Genomic DNA, 5,266 nt, shown 5'->3' with positions numbered 1-5,266 from the left:
TTGGATCTCCGGACAACTTCCGAAGTGAGGAGTTAATCTTCGATATCGTCCCCTTCCGCAGTGGCTATCATGCACTGCTCGGACGAACCGCATTCGCCAGATTCAACGCGGTACCGCATTATGCATACCTCAAGCTCAAAATGCCAGGACCTCACGGGGTTATAACAGTTAATGGAAACAGAGAACGCTCGCTCCGTACGGAGCAGCACACCGCTGCCCTTGCAGCAGAAGTGCAAAGCAGACTTCTGAAGCAAACCGCCAATTCGGTAAAAAAGCCCCAGACACCTTCAAGAGAGTCCGGAGTAACCTGCAACAGGATCTCCAGGTACGTTCAGAGCTCGCCTAGCAATTCGACCTCCGTCCTAGTCCCAGTAAGCTGCGAAATTTGCGCCGCGCGTACATAATTACGCACTCAAGATACCATGGGCATAGGCGGACGCACGGCTACGGCACGGCCCACAATGCGGCTCGACCGCTTCAAGACCCGTATACCTTTAACATTTTCTTCCTTTCAGGCCCCTATTCTCTGAAGGCCCTCTCCGATCGTCTGATTATCGGACCCGTCCTGGGAAGGAAACACCAAGGTAGCAAGAAGCTTTGACGTACAAGGGAATCCCGAGGTGGTATCTGAGAACGATCGCTATTCCTGTTTTGCATACCCACACGCAACTTGCCCTTGGAAAGGACATGTCAAATAGTCCTATTTTTTGCTTATTGCACTACTTGTACACATACGCTTTGACGTATCATTTAAATAATAATATACAGCGTTAGCTTATTATTACATTTCTTCATCTTTTTTCCTTGTCTGTTTATTTACGACAAATTGCACCCGTACATTCTGATACGTCCAGTGCGCCAGGGGCTACAGTGTACCCCATAACACGACATGAAAAGTCCGAACACTTTCGACAGTGCGACACCCCAAACTTATAGCACTATATGCATCAGTTCCGAATCATGTCTTGGGTCAATAGTTGGGATTGCCCGGCTCCCATGTTTTGGTACCTTACGTTCTGCTATATCGGCTAAGGTAGCGCTGGGAGAACTACTGCGATTGTGTCCCTGTTCTTCCGGATGAGCACCTCAGTAGAGAAAGCCAAAGACTGACTGTCGATGCGGCGAGAGCTCGTCGCTGTTCGAGAGGTCTCAAATCCTTAAAGATTTTTTTTGCTTCGGGCGAGGAATCAGCCTTGTCTGATTTAGGCGTACATAGCGCCCCAAGTTCGGCCTTTCGAATACTAGGGGCTTCGCCAAAATTTAAAATTGTAGACTTCTATGGCCAAGTGAGAGTGATAAAGCTTTCTAGTCCGATTGCCTGGTTCGTTGTGCTGATCACCTCCTTCGAAGGACCCAAAACTGGGATAAAGAGTGATCAGGTTTATCCCGAACACCTCAGTACTAGATACATGGGGGCAGAATCCGACGACTGGCCAACTCTCAGATTTTATAAACGGCCGCACAGAAGGTAATATTTTAAATTAACAAGCGTTATATAGCGCTCATGAACTCATTTCATATTACAGGATCACATGAGTGCATTCATTCAAATATTACATCCTTAGCACATTCCTCCGCCACAAGGCGGGCACCCTTCAGGACATTGTCATAATACTTTTCGGGGTGGCGATGCTCCTGCCCTCCGGTGGCCCCTCCTTCACCAGCTTTTGGGCATGCATCTTTGCCCAGTGCACTTTCGCACGGGCAAAGGCCCTGCGTGCACCTTCAATGCAGACGGACCGCTTTATGACTTCGAGCCGTGGGCAGGCATTCACAAGCCGCTTTACCAGGCCGAAGTAGCTGCTGGCCAGGGGCTCGCCAGGCCACATCCCGACTATGAGACCCTTCATGGCCAGTTCGGCCGCCTTGTGAAGCTCGACTAGTTGCTTCAGCTGGTCGCTCAAGGGCATCGGATGTTCGCTCCTAGTATACTGATACCAGAACAACTTCTCCGTCGAGCTCCCTTCCTCGGCCCGGTAGAACTCTGCGGCATCCGATACGCTACGGGGCAGATCTCCGAACGCTCCTGGAGAGCTCCGAATTCGGGTAAGTAAAAGGAAAGTTTCCTTCACATGCTTGCTTTGCATAATGAATGCCTTACCCACCGCTATCTTCTTGACCGACTGAATCTCCTGGAGGGCCTTTTGGGCTTCGGCCTTGGCATTTTGTGCGTTCTCGAGGGCCTTCGCAAGCTCGGACCCCTGCGTCTTAGAGTCGCGCTCCAAGGTGTCGTATTTCTTGACGAAATCCTGGAGCTCTTGCTGGACCTCGCTGACTCGGGCCTCTTGCTTTTCGCGATCGATGCGCTCCTTGTCGCTCTGCCTTCAGCCTCGGACAGCGCCTTCTTCAGGGCCGCCACTTCGGTCGTGGCCCCTATCAAAATTCATGATGATACTATGATCTACAAACCACTTTCTCGTTATCAATATAAAAACGGGGTATCACTTACCTTTGTTCTCTTCGAGATGCCTCTTGGTAAGGCCGAGCTCTTCCTCAGACCGCTCAAGGTCCCGCTTCAGTCCGGCGACCTCCGCAATACGAGCGGCAGCGGCCAGCAGTGAAGCCTGCTTATTCACATAGACATATTCTGATTAGACTCCTGCGATTGTTATTTGATCCTCTGTCCGGCCGTTCTTTCCGAACACCAAACAGAGCATCAGGGGCTACTGTCTATGTTGTGATATTTTCTCATAATTTGATTACTTACCTCAAAGCCTATTAGGAGGCTGGCACAGGCTTTGGTCAATCCTCTTTTGGCGGACCAAACTTTCTCGACCACCGCACTCATGATGGCGCGGTGCTCTTCGTCAATGCAAGCGCCGCGAAGCGCTTCCAGCAAGTTGTCCGATGCCTCTGGTTGGACAGAGGCCATTGGCACAGATGGCTCGCCACCCTTAGCGAGGGGTCGCCTGTCAGAATCCGGAACCACTGGAGGTTCCGGCGCAGTATCCGGCTGAGGGCCAAACCTGCTGCGGCCCCGTCATCAGAACCCGTGGGAGTCTTACCCCCCACGCGCCCGGCGCCTGGAATGTCGCCTTGGGTCGCCTCCAGAACTATCTCCCCTTGGTCCGGTATCATCTGAGACAGCACCTCGGTGTCGTCCATGGGCCGGGGGGAGGTGGCTGTCGGGAGCGAATCGCTGTTCATCGCTGACGGGTCCAAAGATCCATCCGAAGAGGATACGTCGATATGGGCTTTGGATGGACTGCATGATCATGTTTGGCATGATAAGAAGCAATAAAACGAAATATACCAGAACTATTATGGTATCCGGATACTTACGACTTCGCCAGGGGCTTGTCCCTGGGTAACCACTCCTCGTCGCTGAAAGCGGCCGTTGTGGAGCAGTCCGGAAGGAGGGTCCTTCCCTTCTTGGACCCTTCGGCCTCCCCAGATAGGGCGGCCTTCCTTTTCTTGTCTCCCCCGACTGGGGGGAGAACTTTCCTCTTCCTCCTCCTCGTTTTCGTGGTAGGAGGGCGCCTCGGTGTTATCGGACGATGAGTCTGATACAACCTTGCGCCGGAGACCTTTCCTGGTCCCCGCAGCCTTCTTCTTGGCCTTCTTCTCCAGCGCCTCATAGGGCGCCGGAACTAGCATCTCCATCAGGAGAGCCCTTGCTGGATCTTCGGGCAGTGGGGCCGGACAATCAATCCGCTCCGCTGTCGCGACCCAGTCCTGTTAAATGGCATGGAGGCTCAGATCCCTCACATGATTATGCTGGGGAAAGGAACATCTAAGGGGAGGAGGTACCTCAGCGGACTTGAACATCACCTTCCAGATGTCTTGGTGCATCGTGTCGAAAATCTCTCGCATCGTCTGGTGCTTAGCCGGGTCGAACTCCCACATATTGAATTCCCATCTTTGACACGGGAGGATCCGGCGGAAGAGCATGACCTAGACCACGTTGACAAGCTCGATTTTCTTGCTTATCATGTTTTTAACACAGTTCTGGAGTCCGGTCAGCTCCACCGATGAGCCCCAGGATAGGCCCTTCTCTTTCTAGGAGGTGAGCCGCATGGGGATGCCGGATCGAAATTCGGGGCCCGCCACCCAGGTGGTGTCGCGTGGCTCGGTGATGTAGAACCACCCCGATTGCCACCCCTTCACGGTCTCCACATAGGAGCCTTTGAGCCAGGTGACATTGGGCATTTTGCCCACCATAGCACCTCCGCACTCCGCTTGCTGGCCGACCACCACCTTCGGTTTCACGTTGAAGGTCTTCAGCCACAGGCCGAAGTGGGGCTTGATGCAGAGGAAGGCCTCGCACACGACGATAAACGCCGAGATGTTGAGGATGAAATTGGGGGCCAGATCATGAAAGTCCAGCCCGTAGTAGAACATGAGCCCGCGAACAAATGGGTGGAGGGGAAATACCAGCCCGCGGATGAAGTGGGTAAGGAATACAAACCTCTCGTGGGGTTCTGGAGTAGGGACGATCTGCCCCGCCTCTGAGAGCCGGTGCGCGATGTCTGCGGCTAGGTATCCAGCTTCCCAGAGCTTCGTAATGTTCTCCTCCATCACGGAGGAGACATCCACTTGCCTCCCGCTCCGGACATGTTTGGAGTGGTTTTGCGGAGAAAATGCGAACTTGGGCGCTGGAGCTCGAGTGCGCGAGAATAGATGGGCAGGGAAGAAGAAGGCATCGGTGAAAAGGAGGAGTCCTCGTCCCTTTATAAGGGCGGTAGAAACTGTGCGCCTCCCCACTTGCCTGGTAAACTCGCTTATTCCCCAAGCGTCGTGATTGATGGCGCGGTTGGGTTACCCACACCCGTATTGATGAGAATCCCGTGATAAGGGGACACGATCTCTGCTTTGACAAGACGTGCCAGGAAAACCGCCTCGCAATATGTGCAGTAGCTGGTTGAGAAAAATGGATCGAATAATGACCGGGCCATAGCGTGATGTCACGCTATGAAAATTGTCAGCAGATTAGATTTGTGGAATATTATACTCTCTACGGTGGTATGTGGAATTTGTTTTGCAGAGTCGGACACGATCCTTGTGTTCAAAACCTTCTATGGAGTATTCGGAGGAGGAACCCGCCTTGCAATGCCGAAGACAATCTTCGCGCCGGACTTATCGTCATTGAAGCCTGGTTCAGGGGCTACTGAGGGAGTCCTGGATTAGGGGGTCCTCGGACAGCCAGAATATACTTTGGCTAGACTGTTGGACTATGAAGATACAAGATTGAAGACTTCTGCCCGTGTCCGGATGGGACTCTCCTTTGCGTGGAGGGCAAGCTTGGCAATTTGGATATGTAGATTTC

This window comes from Triticum aestivum, chromosome 5D (assembly GCF_018294505.1).
Source record: "Triticum aestivum cultivar Chinese Spring chromosome 5D, IWGSC CS RefSeq v2.1, whole genome shotgun sequence".
NCBI lineage: Eukaryota > Viridiplantae > Streptophyta > Magnoliopsida > Poales > Poaceae > Triticum > Triticum aestivum.
Note: the sequence above shows the minus strand (reverse complement) of the source record.